The sequence below is a fragment of the Budorcas taxicolor genome, chromosome 19, assembly GCF_023091745.1.
Source record: "Budorcas taxicolor isolate Tak-1 chromosome 19, Takin1.1, whole genome shotgun sequence".
NCBI classification, from domain to species: domain Eukaryota; kingdom Metazoa; phylum Chordata; class Mammalia; order Artiodactyla; family Bovidae; genus Budorcas; species Budorcas taxicolor.
The window spans coordinates 35,635,205-35,662,427 of NC_068928.1; the positions used below are offsets into that span (position 1 = coordinate 35,635,205).

A 27,223-nucleotide genomic window follows, 5' to 3' on the forward strand; every position below is an offset into this window, starting at 1 on the left:
AGGTGTGGCTGTGAGCTCAGTTTTATGAGAGAAGAAAGCCAGCCACAGAGGGGAGGTGGGCCTGGCTGGGGTCTCCAGGCTCTTGCTTCCCCTCTCTGACCCTTGTCCTCTGCTTTTCACACAACCCCGTGCACGCTTCCAGCCCCTCCAGAAGGGCCCCTGCTGGCTGCCTCACCAGCTCAGCTTGTTTATAAGCTGTTCAGGGAGTGCTTTGAAGTCCTCTCCCCCTGGGCCTTCTCTCGCACGGTCCCTGGGTCTGGCTCCCTCTGGCTCTGCTCCCTTCTTGCCCTTCTCTGGAGGGTGGTGGGGAAGCCGTGTTCACCAACTCCCCGGGACAGCTGAGGGCTCCGTTGTCTGTTCCCACCCCCACAGGCCTCTGGGAAGTGGAGTCTGGGTGGGGCAGCCTGAGCAGGGGCCTGAACTGGCGGGTGTCCTCTGCCTTTCACCCTCCCCAAGGAATCAGGCGCAGATCTGCCTGGAAGGGGCTGGATCCTGACCTTGTCTCAGAAGAGCCCCGCCACTGTAGGAAGGCAGAGGCCCCATGGGCTCTTCATACCTTCTAGGACGGGTTCAAAGCCCACTCTAGGTGCAGCCAGTAGGAAGTCACCCAGAACAGTGAATTCTGGACGACCCTTGGCCTCAAGATCACCCTTAGCAGAACAATCCCCAGACCACTAGAGTACTGACAACACGCTGACACTGCTCCATAGATGGGCCAGGTCTCCTCCCTCCAGAGACTTCCGCTGTAACCATGGTGGAGACGCCTGGAGACCCACAGGGACGCCAAGCAGCCCCCAGATGCCATGTCCCTCGTGCACAGACCGAACCTCTCACCTCCTGAAGCATCTCCTCCTGCCCCCTTTCTTGATGTTTTCTAAAGCGCCTACTATGGGCTAATGTGTGGGTGCACAGGGATAGATGGCAGTCCTCGTCCACAGAGAGGGCACAGTCTTGGCCAGAAGAGAAACTTGCGAAAGCACGAGAGTAGTGTTCAGTCTTGGGGTCCTTACAAGGGCCAAGGCACAGGCAGGAGGGAGAAGCCTGGGGTGGCTGTTGGGCCCGTGACATGGGCTGGGTCTTGAAGCCTGAGCAGGACCCCTTTCGTATACTTCTTCTTGGATGCCTCCTCAGCTGAGACCCTCCTTCCGGGGGCATAGGCCTCCAGAAACAGAGGTGAGAGGGAAGTACAAAGGTTTAGGAAAGGGGTGGGGTGGGAGCTGTGGGTCTGGCCTCTGCTGGAGTTGGCCCCAGCGGAGTCAGAGCAGCAGCCCATTCTTGTCCATCCTGCTTGGGCTCCCAGACCGGAGGCAGTCACACTTTCTCCCAGATGGATGAGAGAGGCCAACCCCCTGGGAGCCTCCCTGCCCTGATCCTGGTTATTTAAACATATCTGAGGAGGAGGAAAGATTTGAGGCGCCAGAACTGGGGTGCTGGGGAGAAGGAAGTCCTCAGCAATGGTACTCAGATGGATTCTCAGAAGGCCAGGCAGCCTTGGTTAAAGGCGGTGATTAGTCAGAGCCAAGCCAAGGAGTTCAATAAAGCCAGAGGCTCATTACGCAGCTGGGGACCCCCTGCCTGCGCAGCCCAGGGCCTGGGTTACATTACAGGGCTGTGTGAACTCTCCCCTCAGAGTGAGACTGTACTGGCCTTGAAATAATTATGGGGCCTCAGCAGATGGTGGAGGCAGACAGGGGAGACCTTCAGCTGTGGGACACGTGACCTGTCAGCATCTGTGCAGAGCAAGACATGGGAGGGTCCACCCTGGGCCTCGGGGGAGGCAGCACTGAATCGAGATCTGAGAATGGCGAGGTTGGCCATCGGCGCGGCCTGGCCAGTGCTCTGGGCCAGCCAGGCCCCTTTACAGCCTGTCCAGTCCAGGGGGGCCTGCTAGTGGGGCCAAGTCCCTGGAAGCTTGGGTGCCAAGGTCTGAATAGATCTTTGGGTCATACCACAAGAACAGGAGACCCTTCTGGCAGCTGTGAGTCCTTGAATGTCTTCCTGGAGCAAGTGGGCATCAAGGAGCTTGGGGATGTCCGACACCTCTCTGGGAGGCTCCATGGTGCTGAGGCTGAGCACCATGCAAGGAGTCAGAGGACCCCCTGAACAAACCCCTCAGGCTCCTTCCCTCTCCCTCCTCTGTGATCCTTCGTCCTGACTCCTCCAGCTCTGCCTTGACAGAACAGGCTTCAAATATCCTCAGGCAGCTCTCAGCCAAGACAAACACAGGAGGGAAGGAGCCAGAAGGCTGTGGGGCTCCCCCTCTCCACTCTGCTAGGGGAGAGTGAGGGCCTGGGGCTCCAGCAATGAGACTAAAATGGGGCATGGCCCCCATTCCATTTAGGCCTCGCCTACCCAAAAAGCTTCCTGACCACTCCACTCTCCTCACTCCCACCTGTCTGCCTCACTGTTTCCTCCTTTTGGATGAGAGAGAAGAAAGGACGGCTCAGATTCGGTTCTCTCTGCTCACCCTCACGCTGCTGAGCCAAGGGGCATGTATCCTTTAGGACCAAACACAGCCCTAGTTCCCTTTCCAACAGCATGAAATGTACAGTGACTGAGAAACAGGCCCCTTTCCTGAATGATCATTATTTCAAGACCTCTGGCTTAAAGACAGCTTCTCCACTTTCATTTAGCCTATACTACCATGAACTTCTGCCTCCATTTCCTTCTCCATCTTATGGTTCTCCCTTCTCTCTCAAACCCTGGAAGCTGCCACGTTGCTGTTTCAATCTTTAAAAGTTCCACACAGAATTTCCCTTTAACCTATGTGAATGCTGTCTTCCCCACGGAAGACTTTCCTTCCCTGACCTGTTCCGTCTGATCCTGGCCAACTGCTTCCCAAGCTTCTCAGAAGCTGCACCTTCTAGGAAGCCTTCCTGACATCAGAAGCTGAGGGAGGCCAAATCACCCTGGGGGTTCCAGGTAAAGTTTTTAAAACAAAAAAGCAAAACAAACAAAAACAAAAACTGGTATACAAAACCTGTCACAATTAAACATTCAACCCTGTCAGGATGTATGTCTGTGTCTGTGTAAATGGTGAAAGTGAAAGTGAAGTCGCTCAGTCGTGTCTGACTCTTTGTGACCCCATGGACTGTAGCCTGCCAGGCTCCTCCCTCCATGGGATTCTCCAGGCAAGAGTACTGGAGTGGGTTGCCATTTCCTTCTCCAGGAGATCTTCCCGACCCAGGGATCGAACCCAGGTCTCCCGCATTCCAGGGAGACGCTTTAACCTCTGAGCCACTAAATAGGTTTAAATGATAATGTCAAAAATCCACAATAGATGGAGGGAAGGAATAAATGAGGAATATGGGATTAACAGATACATATTACCACACAGAAGATAGATACACAAGGATTTACTATATAGCCCAGGGAACGACATTCAATATCTTATAATAACCTATAATAGAAAAGAATTTTGAAAAAGAATATAGCAGGAGGTGGCAAGATTGAACATCAACATCTTAGGAATTAGTGAACTAAAATGGACAGGAATGGGTGAATTTAACTCAGATGACCATTATATCTTCTACTGTGGGCAAGAATCCCTTAGAAGAAACGGAGTAGCTCATAGTCACCAAGAGTCTGAAATGCAGTACTTGGGTGAAACCTCAAAAATAACAGAATGATCTCAGTTCATTTCCAAGGCAAACCGTTCAATATCACAGTGATCCAAGTCTATGCCCCAACCACTAATGCTGAAGAAGCTGAAGTTGATCAGTTCTATGAAGAACTATCACAAAAAATGGTGTCCTTTTCATCCTAGGGGATTGGAAGGAAAAAGTAGGAAGTCAAGAGATACTTGGAATAAAAGACAAATTTGGCCTTAGAGTACAAAATGAAGCCGTCCAAAAGCTAACAGAGTTTTATCAAAAGAACATGCTGATCATATTGTTCAGTCACCAAGTCACGTCTGACTCTTTGCTACCCTACGGACTACAGCACACCAGGCCTCTCTGTTCCTCACCATCTCCCAGAGTTTGCCCAAGTTCATGTCCATTGAATCGGTGGTGATATCCAACCATCTTATTCTCTGCTACCCTCTTCTCCTTTTGCTGGTCATAGCAAACACCCTTTTCCAAAACTCTACACATGGACATCACCAGATGGTCAATAGCGAAATCAGATTTTTTGTAGCTGAAGATAGAGAAGCTCTATACAGTCAGCAAACACAAGACTTGGAGCTGACTGTGGCTCAGACCATGAACTCCTTATTACAAAATTTAGGCTTAAATTGAAGAAAATAAAGAAAACTACTAGGCCATTTAGATGTGACCTAAATCAAATCTCTTATGATTATACAGTGGAGCTAACAAGTAGACTCAAGGGATTAGATATGGTAGACAGAGTGCCTGAAGAACTGTGGACAGAAGCTTGTGACATTGTACCCACTCCCAAGAAAAAGAAAGGCAAAAAGGCAAAGTAGTTGTCTGAGGAGGCTTTACAAACAGCTGAGAAAGAGACGCGAAAGGCAGGGGAGAAAGGGAGAGATATACCCAACTGAATGCAGAGTTCCAGAGAATAGCAAGGAGAGATAAGAAGGCCTTCTTAAATGAACAATGCAAATAAATAGAGGAAAACAATAGAATGGGAAAGACTAGAGATCTCTTCAAGAAAATTGAAGATATCAAGGGAATATTTCATGCAAGGACAGGCACAATAGAGAACAGAAACAGCAAGGACCTAACAGAAACAGGAGATTAAGAAGAAGTGGCAGGCTTACACAGAAGAACAATACAAGAGAGGTCTTAACGACCCAGATAACCACGATGGTGTGATCACTCAACTACAACCAGACATCCTGGAGTATGAAGTCAAATGGGCCTTAGGAAGTATCTGTGGCTCAGCTGGTAAAGAATCCGCCTGCAGGGAGGGAGACTAGGTTTGATCCCTGAGTTGGGACGATTCCCTGGAGAAGGGAGAGGGTACTCACTCCAGTATTCGGACCTAGAGAATTCCATGGACAGTCCATGGGGTTGCAAAGAGTTGGACACGACTGAGCGACTTTCACTTCACTGCAAACAAAGCCAGTGGAGGTGACGGAATTCCTGCTGAGCTATTTCAAATCCTAAAAGATGATGCTGTGAAAGTGCTGTACTCAATATGTCAGCAAATTTGGAAAACTCAGAAGTGGCCACAGGATTGGAAAAAGTCAGTTTTTATTCCAGTTCCAAAGAAGAACAATGCCAAAGAATGTTCAAACTACCATACAATTGCGCTTATTTCATGCTAGCAAAATTATGTTCAAAATCCTTCAAGCTAGGCTTCAGCAATACATGAGCCAAGAGCTTTCAGATGTACATGCTGGGTTTAGAAAAGGCAGAGGAATCAGAGATCGAATTGCCAACATTTGTTGGGTCATGGAGAAAGCAAGAAAATTTCAGGAAAAAATGTCTACTCCTGCTTTATGCTAAAGTGTTTGTGTGGATCACCCCAAACTGTAGGAAATTCTTAAAGAGATGGGAATACCAGACCACCTTACCAAACTCCTGAGAAACCTGTATGCAGGTCAGGAAGCAATAGTTAGAACCAGACATGGAACAATAGACTGGTTCAAAATTGGGAAAGGAGTATGTCAAGGCTGTAAACTGCCACCCTGCTTATTTAACTTATATGCAGAGAACATCATGTAAAATGCCAGGCTGGATGAAGCATAAGCTGGAATCAAGATTGAGAGGAGAAATATCATCAACCCCAGATACGTAGATGATACCACTCTAATGGCAGAAAGTGAAGAGGAACTAAAGAGTCTCTTGATGAGGGTAAAAGAGGAGAGGGGAAAGCTGACTTAAAATTCAGCATTCAAAAAACTAAGATCATGGCATCTATTACCATCACTTAATGGCAAATAAAAGGGGGAAAAGTGGAAGCAGTGACAAATTTTATTTCTTGGCCTCCAAAATCACTGTGGACAGTGACTGCAACCATGGAATTTAAAGATACTTGTTCGCTGGAAGGAAAGCTATGACAAACTTAGACAGCATATTAAAAAGCAGAGACATCACTTTGCTGACAAAGGTTGTTGGTGTTTCACTCGCTCAGTCATATCTGACTCTGTGACCCCATGGAATGCAGCATGCCAGGCTTCCGTGTCCTTCACTAACTCCCATTTTGCTCAAACTCATTTCCGTTAAGTCAATGATGCCATCCAACTGTCTCATCCTCGGTCATCCCCTTCTCCTCCTGCCTTCAATCTTTCCCAGCATCAGAGTCTTTTCCAATGAGTTGGCTCTTAGCATTAGGTGGACAAAGTATTGGAGCTTCAGCTTCAACATCAGTCCTTCCAATGAATATTCTGGACTGATTTTCTTTAGGATTGACTGGTTTGATCTCCTTGCTGTCCAAGAGGCTCTCAAGAGTCTTCTCCAGCACCACAGATTGAAAGCATCTATTCTTCAGCACTCAGCCTTCTTTGTGGTCCAGCTCTCACATTCGTTCATGACTACTGGAAAAACCATAGCTTTGACTATACAGACATTTGTTGGCAAAGTGGTCTCTACTTTTTAATACACTACTTAGTTTTATCATAGCTTTTCTTCTGAGGAGCAAGCATCTTTTAATTTCATGGCTGCACTGATTTTGGAGCCCAACAAGATAAAATCTGTCATCTGTCACTGTATTTCCATTTTTTCCTCATCTATTTGCCATGAAGTGATGGAACCAGATGTCATGATATTAGCTTTTTGAATGTTGAGTTTTAAGCCAGCTTTTTCACTCTCCTCCTTTACCTTCATCAAGAGGCTCTTTAGTTCCTCTTCACTTTCTGCCATTATCGTGGTGTCATCTGCATATCTGAGGTTATTGATATCTCTCCCTGAAATCTTGATTCCAGCTGTATTTCATCCAGCTTGGAATTTTGCATAATGTACTCTGCATATAAGTTAAATAAATAAGGTGATAATATATAGACTTGACGTACTCCTTTCCCAATTTTGAACCAGTCCGTTGTTCCATGTCTGGTTCTAATTGTTGCTTCTTGGCCTGTATACAGGTTTCTCAGGAAGCAGGTAAAGCATACCTCCTTACTCCTTACTGACAAAAATCCTACAGTCAAAGCTATGTTTTTTCTAGTAGTCATGCATGAATGTAAGAGTTGAACCACAAAGAAGGCTGAGCACCAAAGAATTGATGCTTTCAAATTGTGGTGCTGGAGAAGACTCTTGAGAGTCCCTTGGACACCAAGGAGATCAAACCAATCAATGCTAAAGGAAACCAACCCTGAAAGTTCACTGGAAGGACTGATGTTGAAGCTGAAGCTCCAATAATTTGGCCACCTGATGTGAAGAGTCAACTCATTGGAAAAGACTCTGATACTGGGAAAGATGGAAGGCAAAAGGAGAAGAGGGTGGAAGAGAATGAGATGCTTACTCATCCAACTCAATGGACATGAATTTGAGCAAATTCTGGGAGACAGTGGAGGGCAGAGGAATCTGGTATACTGTAGTCCATGGAGTCACAAAGAGTTGAACACAACTTAGTGACTAAGCAACAAAATGTGTGTGTGTGTGTGTGTGTGTGTGTGTGTATGCAATCACATATATATGAATTACTTTGCTGTACCCCTGAAACTGATGCCATATTGTGAATGAACTATGCTTTGATTAAAAAAGAATCCACACAATGAAATGTTACTCAGCCATAAAAAAGAACAAAATAGTGCCATTTGCAGAGATGTGGAAGGAACTAGAGATTGTCATACAGAGTGAGGTAAGTCGGAAAGAGACAAGCTAATAAAATGTGGCCTGTATGTGGGATCTAGAGAATGGTGGAGATGAACTTATTTGCAAAGTAGAAATAGAGTCACAGACATAGAGAACAAGCTTAGGGTTACCAAGTGGGGAAAGAAGGGTTGGGATGAATTGGAAGACTAGGATTGACATAGATACTCTATTGGTACTGTGTATAGAATAGATAGCTAATGAAAACCTACTGTAAAGCACAGAGAACTATACTCAATGCTCTGTGGGGACATAAATCGGAAGGACATCAAAAAAGAGGATTTGTTCATTTTGCTGTATAGCAAGAGACAGAATATTATAAAGCAACTACTGTTTTTTAGTTGCTAAGTCATATCCAACTCTTTTGTGATCCTATGGACTGTTTGTAGCCCACCAGCATCCTCTGTCCATGGAATTTCTCAGGCAAGAATACTGGAGTGAGGTGCCATTTCCTTCTCTAGGACATCTTCCTGACTCAGGGATAGAACTCATATCTCCTGCATCACAGGTGTATTCTTTACCACTGAGCCATCAGGGAAGCCAAAAGCAACTCCAACAAAAATTAATTTTTAAAAATCCACATTTGAGGCCCTTTCTGAGTACACCCTGGCCTGGTGACCCTCCTGGGATTGCCTGTGATACACCTGGGCATATTTTGTGTAGTGCCGAAATTACTTTCTCATCTATCATGCAGACCAGCCTAGAAACTCCTGGCAAGCAGGGACTGTGTCTGGCGCGTGGTTCCAGCGGAGAGCACACACTGAACCGATGTACACTGGAGGAATGAATGGATGGTCCCACGAATGAGTGGATTCGTCCAGCAGACCATGTGCTTACAGGACAGGAGTGAGCATCCCTGGTGTCTGTCAGCCCTGAGAGAGACTAGGCAGTCCTAGGGCTGTAAATCAGGACTCCAGAGACCAGCTCTAAGGCAGGCCAGGCAGGGTACAGCCATCCCTGGGCCCATCAGCCAATTCTAGGCAAAACGGTACTGGAGTCTGAAAGGAACAGGCCTGGACAGTGGGGTCAGAGAAAGTTTGGGCATCACGTGGGCAGCCCTAGGGGTAGAAAAAGGTGCCCACTGAGACCCACCACAGCTCCCACACTTCTCTTTACATATCCGTCCCTTTGCTTCTCTCCAGGCCTCCGTGATTTCATATTTAACAGCGAAGAGGCCCACTTCAACCATATTCTTCTCTGCTTCCAGAGTTACCTTTTTAATTCCAAAACTGAACATGTTGTTTCCCTGTTGTAGTGGATTGAATGGCGTGTGTGTGTGTGTGTGTGTGTGTGTGTGTGCATGTGCTCAGTTGCTCAGTCTTGTCTCTTTGCTACCCTATAGACTAGAGCCCACCAGGCTCCTCTGTCCATGGGATTTTCCAGGCAAGAATACTGGAGTGGGTTGTCATTTCCTCCTCCAGAGGATCTTCCTGACCCAGGGATCGAACTCTTATCTCCTGTGTCTCCTGCATTGCAGGCAGATTTCTTTACCGCTGAGTCATCAGGGAAGTCCAAGTTGAATGGTAGCCGCACCCCCGCCCCGCCCCCAGCAAAGATACGTCCATGTCCTAACATCTGAAATCATGAATGTGAACTTATTTAGGAAAAAGGTCTTTGCAGATAGGATTAAGTTAAGGATCTTGAAATAAGACCTTTCTGGATTATCCAAGAGGGTCCTGAATCCAGTGACAGGTGTCCTTAAAAGAGAAAGGCAGAAGAAGGCTGAGACACAGAAGGGCAGGCCATTAAAGATGGAAGCAGAGATTAGAGCAATGTTATCATAAGCCCAGAGATGCCTGAGCCATCAGCAGCTAGATTAGGTAAGAAAATTATTCTGCTCTGGAGCCTTTGGAGGAAATGCAGCCCCACTGACACCTTGGTTTAGGGCTTCTGGCCTCCAGAAAATAAATTTGTGTTGTCCTGAGCCACCAAATTTGTGGTAATTTATTATGGCAGCCCTAAGAAGACACACCTACATCCCTGCCTCAAACTCTTCAATGGCCCCTCCTGGTCAGGATTAAATGGCCCAGGGAGCCTGCTGAAAGTTGATCCTGCCCCCTCTCCAGCCTCATTGCTCACCCTGCATGTTGCAGCTGTACAGATTTACTGATGGTCTCTGAGCATCCCACCTGGGTGATCAGCCATCCTGGTTTGCCTGCAATTGGCCTGGTTTTGGCACTGAAACTCCTGCATCCCAGGAAACTCCTTAGTCTTGGGTAAACTAGAATGTTTTTTTCCCTTTCTATCATGCTGTCTAAATCTTAATTTAGGCCGTTCCCTCTGCCTAAATAGTTAAAAAAAACTCCACTTTGGGACAAGACCAAAAAAAGGGTCAACCGGGGCAGTCCAGAGGTGAGGGGTGGGCCACCTACACCTTGGGAAGCCCAAGCCTGGGTCATACTGTTAGAACCATAAAGACAACATTTATCCTGCCAGGGACCCAGAGCCTCAGGCACCAGCAGCAGTGAGGGGTTGACAACCTGGGTGGGTCTAGCCCCATAGGAAGCGTCACAGTTGGCACTGGTGTGGGTGAACTAAGGCAGTGGCCCAGAGGAAGTGGCTATGGATGGGAGTCACTGCATGGCCACTGGGTAAGGAGGAGACACAGGCAAGGACTGTTTTGGCAGGATCCAATGATCCTGAGCATTAGAGACAAGCAGTCAAAGTAACTGTCAGGAGTGCATTCGGCAGCATGCAACAAAGCCTGAGCAGCTGTGGCTTAAACAATTAGAAGTTAAAGTTTCTCACAGAATAAGAAGTTCAAGACAGCTTGGCTAATTTATCAGGGCTGTGTTTCTTATCTTTTCTGTCACCTTCAGCATGTGGCCTTTGCCCTTAATGTCTGATGATGGCTGCTCCCCTAGATACTTCCTCATTCTGGACCCAGATTAGGGGGAAAAGCCAAAACCCCTGGAACCATATCTGTTTATTCAGGGAGGGAAGATTTCTTGCCTTTTTTTTTTTTTTCCTTTTAATGCAATAGCTCTACACACTTTTAAATTTATTTGCTGTATTTTTGGCCTGCGCTGGGTCTTTGTTGCTCTGAGTGGGCTTTCCCTAGTTGCAGCAAATGGGGGCTACTCTCTCGTCGCAGCGTGCAGGTTTCTCATCGTGGTGAATTCTCTTGCTGCCGAGCACAGGCTCTAGGGCACTTGGGCTTCAGTAGTTGTGGTACGTGGGCTTAGATGCCTGGCTGTAATGTGGAATCTTCTTAGGTCAGGGATCAATCCCATGTCCCCTGCACTGGCAGGTGGATTTTTAACCACCAGACCACCAGGGAATTCTGGAAGACCTCTAAGAACCTCAGGCCACAGCACTTCAGCAAGGGTGTGTGTCACATGACTCTAACTACAAGGGAGCCTGGAAAGGTGATGGTTCCAGCTTTGCAACAAGGGAAAATGGAGTTGTGGTTGGCTTTTGGGTAGGCAATCCACAATATCTGCCACAGGGACCATTCCTAGGACCCACTGGCTGGTGAGGTGTTTTATTTCCACAACCCTTGGTCTTGTCTGCCCTGTAAAGTAGTTTCTGCTTCTAGGATTGAAGTCAATTGACATGCAGGACAATGTGATGTTAGATAAAGATGGATGAGGATTCTCAGAGATGCCTGCAGTTCTGTGGGATACCAGTGAGCTATGATAAAGCTGGACTGAGGCAGCCCCACAAGCCCCTAGAAGCTGTCAGAGTCCTCTGCACAGCAGTGGGTGCGATCAGCTTTGTCATGTAGGGCTTACTGATGACTGCAATCTCAAGGGAGAAGCTGGGCAAAGGAATTGCCTGGAGAAGAGACCTTTAACTCAACTCTTTCGACAGTGAACATCTCACAAAATGAGCCCTGTCTAAAGAAGGAACAGAGCCTGGTGTTAGGTGATGCCAGAGCTTTGGGGATGAGCTCAAGTTCACTGCCCCAAATCTGGATGAAGACTGAACCCAGATACTGAGACAAGTAGAGGGAAAAGTGGTTTTGGTGGGAGGGTGAATTGTTTTACTATTCACAACATAACAAATATTGAGATAATTTTGGGGAGGCTGCTGGGCCAGTCCCAGGGAAAGGAAGTTATCATTCAATAGTCATTTACTCAGTAAAAATTGATTTTATGCCTGCTATGTGTCAGGCTTTGTATGAAGCAGTAGATACAAACTAGGAATATAGTCTTTGACCTCAGGAGGTATACAATCTCGGTAGAGAGAAAGGTGTAGAACAGCTCATTATATAGTCAAGAATCCAATTATAGCAGAAGCATGCTAGGAAGAAGTCCAGGAGGCAGGGGACATCCAAGGAGGGAAAGAATGGGTCAGTCAGAAGAAACAGGATCTAACTGAAGTGAAGAAATCCTGAGGCAGGTCAATGGCAAGTCTGCTATGGCCGGAGCCCAGAGAGAGAGAGAAGTAGCTGGTGGCCCCAGTCTGCCAAGGAAGTCAGGGATTAGATCCTAATGGGCGTTAGACTGTGGCGAGGGGTTTGGTCTTAATTTTAAGGCTGGACTATGCCCCTGCGACTCTGAAAGGTGGCAAGTATCGGATGTTGAAAAGAGGCAATGGGCAGGAGCCCATACTTCTCATGTGGGCCCCGGGTTACCATCAAACAGAAGGCGTCAGACTCTGCTCCCAAAGACCAAACTTAGGATGTGCAAGCTATGCCTGGTTCCTGGAAGTGACAGCTGGCTGGCAGAGAAACAGCTCCATGGAAGCTTGGACTGACAGGCTAGGGATTGCCCTCTCCCTTCTCTCAGTAATGAAATTTATTATGTAGGAAGGAGCAGAGATGGGAAAGAGGGAGGAGGAACAGCTGCTGCCCCAGAAAGTGAAAAAGAGAAATTTTCCTCATAGGAAGCTCGCTGAGGAAAATTGTTAGGTTTCATCACAGCTTCCTTCAATCAAGCTGAGGCTGGTAAAGGGCCACAAGTTTTAAGTGACTCAGATGCCAGACACCTGCTGGACCTCACTGAAGACTTTGATGCCCAGTAAACAATAGGACTTGTTATAGTCAACTATAAAGTTATACAGAGTTGTACAAACTACGGAGTTGTGCAAACCTGTGAACTCACTCTACCTGATCCCAAAGGCCAGAGGTCAATGCCTAATTTGCACAACTGCCATGACCTGGCCCTTTCAGTTCCTCCTAAACTACTCTGTCCAACTGTTTGTGACCCCAGGGACTGCAGCATACCAGGCTTGGTAATGGACAGGGAAGCCTGGTCTGCTGCAGTCCTTGGGGATCGCAAATAATCGGACACAACTGAGTGACTGAACTGAAACTACTCTTAGTTGCTTCCCAGGAGTGTATTATCTTTCTTGATTTACTCTTTTACCGAGCCTCATGGTCTAGATGGTCTCAAGATAAAGATATCCAACAGGCTTTGAGTGGCCAGAGCAGTTGAAAACTGAACCCAGTAGCAAAAGCCTTGCTCTACCCTGTAAGGCAAGAGAGCTGATAGCACTGAACAGGCTTTCGGGAAGCAGGTGCTGAAGAAGGGGCTGAGCTGAACCAAGCCCAGTTTTAATCTGTAATCCTTGGGCTTTCACATGTTTTGACTGAAACACATAGTAAGAAAGTCTTTTTTGTATGATGCAGAATTCATATTCCTATGCACAGTTGAAACAAAAGTTTTACAAAATAATAGTTCCTTTTCCTACATGTGATGCACTCTTCAGTATTCCAAAAGTTGAAGATTACTTGGGAAGGTTGAGAAGAACAAAAGGACTGGGATTTGAGGACTTTGGTCGTCTCCATCAGCAAGCTCAAGGCTTCAGGAAACAAAGTTCATATACACAAGTCAATTGTTTTCCTTTATTCCATCAGTGAATATTTAGAATTTGAAATTGAACAGCCACTAACCACTTGGAGAGAAACACATTGAGACATGGAGAAGCATCATAGTGAATGTCTTTCTTGGACCTTCCAGCCCAGCCCACCCACCATCCGAATGTGGTTGAGTGAATATCCCAGACAATGCCACACAGAACAGAACAGCCCCACTGAGCCCCGCCCAAAGTTCTAAGCCACAGTTCAGTTCAGTTCAGTCGCTCAGCCGTGTCCGACTCTTTGCGACCCCATGAATCGCAGCACACCAGGCCTCCCTGTCCATCACCATCTCCCGGAGTTCACCCAGACTCGCGTCCATCTAGTCAGTGATGCCATCCAGCTGTCTCATCCTCTGTCGTCCCCTTCTTCTCCTGCCCCCAATCCCTCCCAGCATCAAAGTCTTTTCCAATGAGTCAACTCTTCGTATGAGGTGGCCAAAGTACTGGAGTTTCAGCTTTAGCATCATTCCTTCCAAAGAAATCCCAGAGCTGATCTCCTTCAGAATGGACTGGTTGGATCTCCTTGCAGTCCAAGGGACTCTCAAGAGTCTTCTCCAACACCACAGTTCAAAAGCATCAATTCTTCTGTGCTCAGCCTACTTCACAGTCCAACTCTCACAGAACCATAAGCAAATAAAATGTTTACACCCCCTAACTTTAGGGATAGTTTTTAAGAGCAAATTACAAGTGGGATAGGTGTGCAGGGATACTGTGGAGGCCAGCTTCAGCTGCTCAGCTCATGACAAGTCAGGAGTCAGAAACAAGGATGCTGTCAGAGTGCCCTATAGAGTCTGAGATGGAACACTTGACTCTGTCCCTGCAGCCATGTCTCAAGGAGCTGTTGTGTGTCCTGTGTTATATTTTAAACTGGGGAGATGGTGGGAAATGAGTTGTGGCCTCCATTTTCAAAGATGTGAAATTTTGGTGTAGGTTATAGAAACTAGACAACTGCACAAATGAATATCAATGACAGATGATGGAAGGTGCTTAAAGGAAACACACAGGATACCTTTCAGCAGGCAACAGGGCCTGCACCCTCCCTCACTGGTCCATGTACTCCACCTGTGAAGGGTGAGAAGTCGGCTGGAGGAGCTCTGAACACCTGGCCAGGCAGACTCAAAGGGAGAAAAGTCAGAGCAGGAGCCCTGTTTCCAATGTAAAGCAGGGGTCAGGGAGGATTTCCAGAGGAAGCAGTGCTGATGCTGAACCCCAAAGGATAGATCACACATAGCCAGGCAAAGAGGGAACAGCACCTGCAAAGGCTGCGCGGAACATCTGAGGCGCTGGAAGACAGCCAGGGTGGCTGGAGAGGAGCAAGGCCACACAAGTCCAAGAGGGGCTTGATTCAGAGTGGGGAGTCTCTGGCCCATGCCTATACCACCACCAAGAAGGAGGCCCTGATTTTCTCTTCCATTTAAAAATGTTTCCTTTGCACTTTGGATTCTGTTTTGGGCAGGTTTTGGGTGAGGAATTTGAGAAAACAAACATATAAAACAAACCCAGGCTGCAGCTAATTTAGAGCAGGTTGCAGAAGAGCCGCTGGCCAGGCCCTGCTTGCAGCAGACAGAGAACATGGGGTATTTGGGCACCCCCTAGGAGCATGCAAGAGGTGAGTGGGCACTTCATGGCAGAATGGATAAGGACACAGCCAGACACAGACCAGGGGCAGACAAAGGGCCAAGCCCGTTTGTCAGGAGTCACTAGGACTTCCTGCCAGTGAGGGATACAAAGACAGGTGCCTCTCTAACATGGAGCCAGGTGGGTGGGCATCATGGCTGAGGACAGAGGAGGCTGTTTCCAATGCCAGGGCAGCACAGGGAAATGGGAATGAGCAGGAAGGTGGAGAGGGGGAAGGAGATACCTGTTCAAGTGGCCAGCCCTACACACCTTCCAGTTTCAACCCACAGGCAGTGATCTTGAGCCTGCCTGCTGTCCAGTGTAGCCTCAGATAGCAAGGATCAGGAGAGGCAAAGAGCCCACCACTGGGGGCAGAGAACGTGAGGGTGTTGGGATGAAGGCTCGATACCTGAACCCTGTGACTGAGCCATGTCCTGATTGTTTCCCAAAGAAGGGGTGGGCACATACAAAAGATAAGTGCCAACGGGACCAGTGTATTCATCAATCTTAATCTTAGGGGCTTAGTGTCTGAGCCACTGCAGAGACTCTCCAGTAAGACAGATCCTGACTGAGAAGAGGGCCTGGGTCAAGGACCTCAGGCCTTCATCTCCCAGCTTCCCTCCCCAGGTTCAGGCTATGGGGTTAAAGCTGGTTTACCAACTAGACATCTAGTTACACATGGAGAAGGTGGACCAGGAAGAGAGGACAGCCAGACCGCTACCAGGCCACCCGTTACTGGGACAGTGGCTCCAGGTCTGGCTGCCACGAAGAGAAGACGGAAGAAAGGAAAAGCAGCAGACTGCTCTCGCGGGAAAGATGACGTGGACAGAGCGTGAGGAGCCCCGTCAGTGAGTAAACTACTGGTGAGTATGTGTTCTGGGAAGCACAGTGAGATGACCCCCTGCCCTCGCCCTCATCCTTTCCATCACCCATCCTATTACAACAACGCTGTTTGTGTCGGGCCCCCACCCTTCTCTCCCCTCCCACCTTCTTAGGAACTTGCTGCCATCAATTACACCTTTTCTTTTCCAAACATCCACCAGCTCTTCTTAATTGGGCCATTTCTATCAGCATCTGGACACTCCCAAGTCTCTTCCATCCTCAACAAATGACTAAATCATTCCCTTGCCTCCCTTGTGTTAGGGAACTGTTGACTAAAACTGCCTGCCTTGGCCAGGCATGATGATAACCACTTGCCTGAGTTGTCTTGCAACAGGAAGTCTGATTTAAAAAATGTGGAGTTTCTGACCAGGAGAATTTGGGAGGGGACAAAGAGGAGGGAGGAAACCATACATCCTACCAACCTCCCAGAAACCCTCACACTGGAATCCAACTTGGCTGAGAGATGTGTGCACCACCAGGGAGGACCCTGAGTCAGACCAAATATGGGCCCAGCAAGACGACTGGCCAGAGAAAACCAGAAAACTAACCCATTAAAAAAAAAAAAAAAGAAAGAAAGAAAACTGACCCATTACCACAAAACCTGAGACTGTCAGCCACAGGGCAGAGCAGTTCTCCTGGGTTCCCTTACCTAGCTGCTTTCCACCGGGGGGCCCGTTCCCAGTAAAGTCTTTTGCTTTGTCAGCATTTGTGTCTCCCTGGACAATTCATTTCCAAGTGTTAGACAAGAGCCTATTCTCAGGTCCCAGAAGGGGTTCCCCTTCCTGAAATGTACATGCCCTCTCCACGGACAACAGTCATCTCCAAAGTCAGTCTACATTTTCTGTGCCCATTTTCTCACCTTCCAAGTCCTGACTCGCTTCTCTTCTGTACACTCTGATCCGGCTTCGCTTTCATCCTTCTGCTGACAAACCCGCAGCTAAACCCCCCAGTGGCGGCATGGCCCTAAACGGCACACGCAGCCGTGCTCCTTCCCATCTCTGCAGCATGTGACCTGTTGACCACGGCTCCTCTGCTAGGACCCTCCTGCTTTCCACCCACTTCCCTGGTAGCTTCTTCCCTATCTCCTTTCCCCAGACTTTGTGCTGCCTCCACAGCCCCTCCTCCCATAGACAGGGGTTTTCAGCACTGGCTTCATGTAAGAGCCGCCTGGGGACCTTTTACAAAGTACCAGCACCTGACTGCTCCTAATTAAAGCAGAGTCACAGAGAGGGCAGATGTGGTAGCTTTAAAAGCTCCAAAGTGATCCTGAAGGTATAGCCAGGGTTTCAAGTCATTGCCCTGAATGACTTCTTTCATGCCCCAAACTTTGTGGCCATCTGGGTGCTAGTAGTCAGGCCCTATCTGCAGGCTCTGAGATGTCCAGAAATACCTTTGCTTCCCCAAAGGCAACAGGCCAGATGTCATCTTATACCGGAAATTGATTCCTCTCAGCTTTTGCAGAAACCATTCCAGAGTCTAACACAGTTATGTAATCCTAAAGTCATTTATCTATATATAATCTGCCTTCACATTTCCATAATGAACTAATTGGGAAGACATTTTCCTTCTAGCCTAAGGAAGACTTTAGTAGCATATCCAGAAGCAGGTTTATTATTTTTATCTCTTGAATTATGAATGAAAAAAATCTAGAATGCTAAAATACCTATGACTAAATCATGACACTGTTTTGGTTCTCTGCCTCTCTCTCACACACAAGGAAAACAAAGTCGCTGCTTTCTGCTTCCTGGTGCCCTGACCCTGATCCCGCTCCTCCTACGAGGCTACTCATCACACTGGAATGTGATTACCTGTCTCCCCAATGAGACTCCAAGGCCTTTGAGGGAAGGGACCATGTCTTAGTCATCACTGCCTCATCCATGCCTACCATTGTGCCTAGCAAAGGGTAAGAATTTGTTGAATGAATGAATAGAATTTTACAGAATAAGCCACCACTCTGGTTATTTCTCCTAAGTTGATTCATAAGGAGGAGACATAAGCTCTCAGCTTAGAAGCCATAATTGGAAGGCAGACTTGTATTGTCTGTAGATAGGATATGCTCCTCCTCTGGCCATGAACTTGAAGGAGGGTCTTGTAGAGAATCCCAAGCCTGGCACACATGAGAGTCACTTGGAGGCCTGGTGAAACTTGTCCTGATCTCGCTGGGATAAGGAACCTGTGTTTTCACACACTCCCACTGGCTGCAGACCAGGAATGGAGGACAGTCTGGCACTTCCCAAAAGCAAAGAAAGTTTCCTTTACTCAAATATTTGGGAGATAAACTGAGGGGAAAAACACTGAAACAAGGAAATTCACAAGTAACCCAAGTAGGAGACCATTTTCTGCAGTCAGACTTGTCCCAGCACCACTTGCTGGGAAGGAAAGCAAAACGTGGGCACAGAAGTGGTGCTGTAGACGGTGTACAGGGGCTCACCAATCCGGCAGCCTCCCTTATGAGGCAAGGAGACCCCACGTCTCCCCTGGGAGATAAACTGAAGAGGTTCCCACAAACCCCCCCTCAGTTTTGATGGTTTGCTAGAAGAGCTCCCAGAATTCAGGAAAACAGTTTCTTTACTATTTATTGCCAGCGCAGATGACACCACCCTTATGGCAGAAAGCAAAGAATTGGAGAGCCTCTTGATGAAAGTGAAAGAGTGGAAAAGCTGGCTTAAAACTCAACATTCAAAAAAGTAAGATCATGGCATCTGGTCCCATTACTTCATGGCAAATAGATGAGGAAACAGTAGAAACAGTGACAGACTTTATTTTCTGGGGGCTCCAAAATCACTGCAGATGGTGACTGCAGCCATAAAATTAAAAGATGCCTGCTCCTTGGAAGAAAAGCTATGACCAACCTAGACAGCATATTAAAAAGCAGAGACATTACTTTGCCAACAAAGGTCCATATACTCAAAGCTATGATTTTTCCAGTAGTCATCTATGGATGTGAGAGTTGGACTATAAAAAAAACTGAGTGCCGAAGAATTGATGCTTTTAAATTGTGGTATTGGAGAAAACTCTTGGACTGCGAGGAAATCAAACCAGGTCCTAAAGGGAATCAGTCCTGAATATTCATTGGAAGGACTGATGCTGAAGCTGAAGCTCCGATACCTTGGCCACCTGATACGAAGAACCATTCATTGGAAAAAAGCCTGATGCTGGGAAAAATTGAGGGCAGGAAGAGAAGGGGACGACAGAGGATGAGGTGGTTAGACGGCATCACTGACTCGATGGACATGAGTTTGAGCAAGTTCCAGGAGTTGATAATGGACAGGGAAGCCTGGCGTGCTGCAGTCCATGAGGTTGCAAAAAGTTGAACATGACTGAGCGACTGAACTGAACTGTTATAAAAGATACAACTCAGGAACAATCAAACAAAAAGATCATAGAGCAAGGTGTGAGGGGCTTGCATAGCACTCCCAGCACTTTGATAAGCCAGAAGCTCTCAGAAACTCCACCCCGCCCCCACCATAGTTTTTATGATTTCTTTATGCAGGCGTGATTGATCAGATCATTGGCCGTTGCTGATTAACTCAATCTCCAGCCCCTCTCTCCTCCTGGGTGGTCAGGTTGGGGCTAAAAGTCCAATCTTCTAGTCATTTCTTGGTCTTTCAAGTGCCCCCAGCCCCTATCCTGAGGCCATCTGGAAGCTGTCCCTCACTGACGCTATCCTGAAGCTAGTCCCACTCCTCTGGCCCCTCACCCCAACCCCTCCATCCCATCACCTTATCGGCCAACAAAAGACACTCATCACTGGAGATTCCAGGGAACTAGGTACTAAGACCAAATATAATAATAGACGCTTCTGTCAGTCAGGAAATTACAAGTGTTTTAGGAGCTCCATGTCAGGAATGGGGGACAAAGCTCTAGAGAAAGAAACATCGTGGGTATACCTTTCAAAGTAGAGACACCCCAAAGTGTTTCTAAGGCCCCAGGCTCCACTTCCTCAGCTCTCCTACTGGCGTGTCACAGCCCAACAAGGGCCTCCCTGTCACTTATCTCATAGGTCCAATTTGGCCATTCCACAGGAGTCTATGCAGTGCCTGCAGGGTGCGAGGTGCCATGTTAAGCACCCTGTGGCACTTGTGGACCCAGCAGAGAGGGGGCAGAGGAAGCGGAGGGTAGTGAAGGAGCCAGAAGGCAGCCCAAAGACCACCGAGGGAGCAGGCTGAGAGGTGGGTCGGTGGGCGTGGGAAGAGTGCTCCAGGCCAGGGGCCTGACGGGCTGAGGGTAGAGCGCAGAGGAACCGCTGAGGAAGCAGAAGTTTAACACAACCGACCAGATTTTCGAGACCACGGTGGCTGAGGGGGAAAGACGCTTCCAGAGAGATGACCAGGAGATACGGCAGACTATGTGTGGTCTATGGCAAGGAGGAAAATCCGAGTCCTCCCTTCTTCACTCTCTCTGTCCAAGTGACACCCAGTTGCCTCCAAGATAGCCGTTGCCTATTCAGTTCTCTGTGTCCTCCTTGTTCCAAATCTGGCTTATGAGATCATTGACCTAATTCCCAGAACCTCCAAATAGGACCTTACACAGCAAAATGGAATACCATCTTTTGCCGTATAAAGTGTGTAATTAAGTTAAGGATCTTGAGAGGAGGACCTTCTCTTGGGCTTTCTGGGTGGGCCTTAATGAAGTCTTGTGTATCCTTAGAGAGATGCAGATGAGAAGATAGAGACAGTGGAGAAGGCAGAGATTGGGATGATGCGCCTTAAACCAAAGAATGTCAACAGCCACCAGAAGCTGGAAGCAGCAGGGAACAGATTCTCCCCTGAGGCCTCCAGGAAGGGGGCTTGACTTCAACACCTTGATTTCAGATTTCTGGCCTCCAGTACTGTAAGAGAATAACTATCTCTTGTTTTAAGCTACCAGATTTGAGGTGATTTGTCACAGCAGCCATAGGAAACCAAGGCAATGAGAATCTGTTCTTGCCTTCAGGGTCTAGAGGCTGCCTACATTCCTTGACTCATGTCCTGCTGCCGCTTCTTCTGGGCCCACTTGATAATCCAGGACATCTCAAGATCCTTAATTTGATCTCATCTGCAAAGTCCTCTTTACCATATAAATTTATATATCACAGGATCCAGGGATCAGGACACAAACTTCTCAGGGAGTCAGTAGCGGGAGGAGTGTTATTCTGTGAACCACACTCAGGTACCCAGCTTCAAGGTGCTTTCTGAGTGCTTATCTCCAGGAGTCTCCAGAACTGTGCTTAAGTTCCCTTCCCACCAGAAGATTCAGTCCTCTCCGCCAGTTCCTGCTCTGGAGGCACCTGGGGCCCCTTTGAGGTTGGTGGCAGAGATCTTCATGGGTCTTCAAACCCTCCCGCTGCTCCCCAGTCCCTGGAACTCGCAGCCCTGAGAGCCGCCCCTCCCCTTGGCCGCCTCTCTTCTACCTTTCCTTGGCATGCTCACTACCAAACCCTAATTTCCCACAGTCTCCAGCCACCTCTGGGTCCACACTCCTTGGCCTCTCGCCTTACTAAGGTCTTGGCCATTCTTCCACAAAGCTCACTCAGAACCGTGTCCAGGGGTGGCACTTAGTGAGGGTGTAAGCACTCCACTGTTGGTGGAACCACCCAGGACAGGACTGTCAACACAGCCCTGTCACCTCAGCCCAAAGTCAGCTGGGGTCAAAGGTATGCTGAGCGAATGAGGGACTCTGCCTCAGTTTCAAGCGTCATCCTTCTCTGGAGCTGCTGTGTTGTTCCTAAACACCCAGGCCTCCTCTTTCTCTCTATGGCAGGTGCTGTTGCCTGACCAACGCCTCCACCCCCCACATCATCCTGCTGGTTGGACCCCAATTTTGTTCACCCTCTCTTCAAGGAAGGACCCCTGCCAAGCCCCAGCGGCATGAACTTTAATTGCTCCAAAGCAATCCTGGTGGCTCAGGTCTTTTGCCAAGAGATTGGTTAGGCATGGTGGGGAGGTGAAGAAATTCCAGCCAGTGAAACATGAGAAGTTAGCTTTGGGGAGTTTCATTTTTAAAAGGAAGCAAAGATAAAGAAGTTGCATCACTCTGCCTCTGAGTCTGGTAGGCAGATGCCTAGACCTACAAGGTCTGCCTTAGGAGTCCAGAGAGCCAGGCAAAGGGGTGGATGGAAAAGACAAGCCACCAATCTGTGTCCCTGAGGTAGACACTCAGCGAAGCACTGTGACTTTACCAGCCCCAGACCTGCCCTCCCGCCAGGATTCCCTCTCTGTGTCCTCTCCTGTGCCAGCTCCCCACTGACTCAAGTGCTGCTGGTGGTTTCTGCTCCTTTTTGCTCATCACTCCCCATCCGTGGCCTCTGTGCATCCTCGCAGCAGCTGCTGGTCCTTGTTTGAAGCTCCACCCCGTGTTGGTTTTGGCATCACAGTCTACCCTCTGTTCTTCATCTCCAAGGTTGGGGATAGGGGGATGGCCACAAATGAAGCTCCACAGAACAGAGTTCCCAGGTGTATACACTGGCATGAAGTGACTAAGCTTGGACTGCTGCTGGGTGGGGTGGGAGAGAGATTAATTGGGAGTTGACGGCACACTGGGGAGATCTTTTTAATTGTCCCTTGACTGGAAGGTTGTTCCTCTGCCGGAAGCCAGGGTGGTCCATATAGCCCTCCTGTGACTGGAGGTGGTACAGAGAGAACCCCAGACTCCCAAGTCACTGGAAGCCACAGCAGGGCCTGGAGGCTGAGTCCACCCAGTCGGGTTAAGAGGAGAGACCCTGGAGCATCAGAGGTGCAGTGGAGGGGCCCCACAGATGGGCAATCAGGGTTGTAAAACATCGATGCCAGGGAGCTGAGTGTCTGCTCTGTGCCTTCTGTGATCAGCTGGGGACAGAGGGAAGGGTCTGTGAGCAGCCCAGGCCCATGACAACCAAGGCCAAAGAGGGCCCCAAAGGCCAGTGCTGGACGGGGCACTGCTCTCGAACTCCCTTGCTGGTGCCACCACAGTCCCTTCCTTGGGACAGTTTGAAGGCAAGCCCCAATCTTCCCTCCTGGTTTTTTGGAGTTGGGTGATCACCTCCAGGTGCATGTCTCTGCGAGTGCAAATCAGTCACTCTCCTGGAATCACGGGCACCAAGTCTCCAGGCGAGAATCCTCCGCTATCCCTGAGCATGCTCTCCTCTCCACCTTCCAGGAAGTCCCTGGCTCCTTAAGAGTCCACCTGGGAAGACACACAAACACACTTAAACACAAACACATGTACATATACGTGCTTAAATACCCAATTCCGTGTACATACATATAGGCACATATACACACAGCGCATGTGCACTAGAACCTGGGGTGCTCATCAGAAATGCTGCCACTCGCCTGCCCCGCCTGGGGGCTGAGAAGCCCCAAGCAGGCACAGCCTGCAGACAGGGCTCTGGAGGACCTGGCATTTTTATTTTCCATTCTGAAAAACCAACCTTGACTCACCTTCCAGGTTTCCAAATTCCTACTAGAACCCGAGCCTCGGCTTTGTTTAACTGGAATCTCTGGTCTTTCCTCTTCTCCCACAATTCAGACTGGAGCTCTGGCTCTGGCTGCTTTCGGCTACTGGAGAGGCATGAGCCGAGAGTGTGTCACCCGGGCCATGCTTACACCCTCACAAGCAGATTTGACCCCTCTTGGAAACTACCAAAGTCATCTGCCAGAGGAAAGGGGAGAGTGGTAGGTGCCCCCAGCCATCAGTGACCTCTCTAGGCCATTCCACAGGCTGTCGTGCTCCTGGACAGCCTCTCTGGATGCAACAATTTACTGGTTGCCACTAATACCCAAGGCAAGATTCTCCCTTCTGAGTGTGTAAGAGGTTGCCTGCACCTTTCCAGATACCCCGCACACCAGGGGGGATGACAGAGATGGAGGTGGAGGGGTAGGACAATGGTGGTTGAGGGGTGTGGTGGCTGAAGGTGTGTGGTGGCCGAGGGACTGTGGTGGGTGAGGATGTGAGGTGGCTGAGGAACTATAGTGGGTGAGGGTGTGTGGTGGGTGAGGGTGTGTGGTGGGTGAGGGTGTGTGGTGGTGAGGATGTGTAGAGGGTGAGTTAGTGTGGTAGGTGACAAATGTGTGGGGTGTGTGGTGGCTGGGAATGTGGCGGGTGAGCATGTGTTGTGAGTGAGTGTGTGTGGTGGCTGAGAGAGCGGTTAGTGAGGACATGTGGTGGCTGAGGGAGAGTAATGGGGAGGGTATGTGGTGAGCGAAGATGTGTGGTGGGGGAGGGTGTGTGTGGCTGAGGGAGTGTAGTAGGTGAGGGTATGTGGTAGGTGAGGGTGTGTGGTGGGCAAGGGTGCGTGGTTGGTGAGTGTGTGTCAAGTGAGGGTGAGTGGTGGCTGAGGGAGTGTGGTGCCTGAGGGTATGTGGTGGGTGAGGGTGTGTGGTGGGTGAGGGTGTGTGGCTGGTGAGAGTGTGTGTCAAGTGAGGGTGTGTGGTACGTGAGGGTGTGTGGTGCGCAAGGGTGTGTGGTTGGTGAGAGTGTGTGTCAAGTGAGGATGTGTGGTGCCTGAGGGAGTGTGGTGCGTGAGGGTGTGTGGTGCGTGAGGGTGTGTGGTGGGCGAGGGTGTGTGGTGGTGGGAAGGGGTGTGTGGTGGGTCAGCATGCGTGGAGGTTGAGTTAGTGCAGTGGGTGAAAATGTGTGGTGGGTGAGGCTGTTTGGTGGGTAGGAGAGAGTGGTGAGTGAGTATGTGTGGTGACTGAAGGAGAGCAGTGGGAGAGGGCATGTGGTGGGCTAGGGCGTGTGGTGGTGAGGGTATGTGGTTGGTAAGAGTGTATGATTGGTGAGGCTATGTGGTGAGCAAGGGTGCTTGGTGGGTGATAGAGCATGGTGGGTGAGGGTGTGTGTGGCTGAGGGAGTGTAGTAGGTGAGGGTATGTGGTATGGTGGTTGAGGGAGTGCAGTGGGCGTAGTTTAGTGGTGGCTGAGTGTACGTGGTGAGTGAGGATGTGTGATGGCGGGGCTATTGTAGGGGGTGAGGGTATGTACTTGGGGAGGGTGTGTGGTGGCTGAGGGAGTTTGGTGGGTGTGGATATGTTGTGGTTTAGGGTGTGTGTGGAGAAGGCAATGGCACCCCACTCCAGTACTCTTGCCTGGAAAATCCCATGGACAGAGGAGCCTGGTAAGCTGCAGTCCATGGGGTCGCTACGAGTCGGACACGACTGAGCGACTTCACTTTCATTTTTCACTTTAATGCATTGGAGGAGGAAATGGCAACCCACTTCAGTGTTCTTGCTGCCATCTATGGGGTCGCACAGAGTCAGACATGACTGAAGCAACTTAGCAGCAGCAGCAGCAGGGTGTGTGTGGCTGAGGGATGGTGGTGAGTGAGGAGGTGTGGTGGGTGAGGCAGTGTGCTGGGTGAGGGTGTGTGGTGGTGGGTGAGATTATGTTGTGGCTGACGGAGTATGATGGGTGAAGGTGTGCAGTGGGTGAGGGTATGTGGTGGGTGAAGGTGTGTGGTAGGTGAGGATGTGTGAGTATGAGGATGTGTGAGTGAGTGTGTGCAGTGGGTGAGGGTATGTGGTGGGTGAAGGTATGTAGTAGGTGAGGATGTGTGAGTGAGTGTATGTGGTGGGTGAGGATGTGGTGGGTGAGGAATGAGAGAGTGAGAGAGGGCAAGAAGGTCGGAGACTTCTGTGGTTGGAAGAGAGCCCAGAGGTGGTCTTTACTGTGCAGGTGGTGCAGACACAGGGTGAGGAGCCCACCCAGACCCTGTGGGGCACAGGACCCCATTGTCAAATAGATGGAAGAGGGGCCAAGATCATGTCCCTTCTCTGAGGCTCCCAGCATGTTTTTTTTTTTCAACAAGAAATACCAAAAAGGGCCTTCTAGGACCGTGTCATATTTTAAATGTATTCATTAAATTAATACTTTTGATATACACATAAGCAATTAAATATTTTATTTCTGTTCCTAAAAGTAAACAAATTGATGTAGTTTTGAGTGATATAAAATGTCAGAACCTTTGCAGTAAAACCACACTAATTTTGCATTTTGAATAAGACAGAATATTCTACCAACTACAGTTTAATGATAACTCTGTGTCACTGTGTGTTGGTTTTCTGAGGCTACTGTGATAAAGTACCACAAGCTTGGTGGCTTAAAACAACAGAAATTCACTCTCACACACTCTGGAGGCCTGAGGTCTGAAATCAGTTTTTACTGGGAGAATCCATCCCTCGCCTCTTCCAGCTCTGTTGGCTTCTAACTTCCTGCGGCAACACTCTGATCCCTTTTTCTCTTCTGTGGAAACAGCTCCTGAAATTTAGTTGCTCAGTCATTTCTGACTCTTTGCGACCCCATGGACTGTAGCCCGCCAGGCTCCTCTGTCGATGGGATTTCCCAGGCAAGAACACTGGAGTGGGTAGCCATTTCCTCCTCCAAGGGATCTTTGTGATCTAGATATTGAACCCATGTCCCCTGCATTGGCAGGCAGATTCTTTACCACTAAGTCGCCTGGGAAACCCATCAGTTCAGTTCAGTTCATTGGCTCAGTCATGTCTGACTGTGCGACCCCATGGACTGCAGCACGCCAGGTCTCCCTGTCTGTCACCAACACCCAAAGCTTGCTCCAACTCATGTCCTTCAAGTCGGTGATACCATCCAACCATCTCATTCTCTGTCGTCCCCTTCTCCTGCTTTCAATCTTTCCCAGCATCAGGCTCACTTCGCATCAGGTGGCCAAAGTGTTGGAGCTTCAGCTTCAGCATCAGTCCTTCCAATAAATATTCAGGACTGATTGATTTCCTTTAGGATGGACTGGCTGGATCTCCTTGATGTCCAAGGGACTCTCAAGAGTCTTCTCCAGCACCACAGTTCAAAAGCATCAATGGGAACAGTGACAGATTTTATTTTCTTGGGCTCCAAAATCACTGCAGATGGTGACTGCAGCCATGAAATTAAAAGACTCCTGCTCCTTGGAAGAAAAGCTATGACCAACCTAGACAGCATATTAAAAAGCAGAGACATTACTTTGCTGACCAAGGTCTGTCTAGTCAAAGCTATGGTTTTTCCAGTAGTCATGTATGGATGTGAGAGAGTTGGACCATAAAGAAAGCTGAGCACCTAAGAATTTAGGCTTTTGAACTGTGGTATTGGAAAACCGTGGATATGGAGGCCCAATGATAAGATTTTCAGCTTCTCATAGGCTTGGAGCCTCAACCCAGCAGCCCCATTGTTCAGGAGTCTAGCAGAAAAGTAATTCAGTCTGCTTTTCTCTGCAGATACTGGTTTTAGGATAAAGGT

The 27,223-nt window shown here is 48.7% G+C and overlaps 1 protein-coding gene across 1 annotated transcript in view; it reads right to left on the minus strand.

The window, feature by feature from the left end:
• Window positions 1-22,834: 22,834 nt before the first annotated feature.
• LUC7L3 (LUC7 like 3 pre-mRNA splicing factor) overlaps window positions 22,835-27,223 on the minus strand; it is a 73,595-nt gene continuing 69,206 nt past the window's right edge. The window contains exon 13 of the transcript XR_008201013.1: window positions 22,835-23,165. The gene's annotated coding sequence lies outside the window, so the exon portion shown is untranslated. The remainder of the gene's footprint in view (window positions 23,166-27,223) is intronic.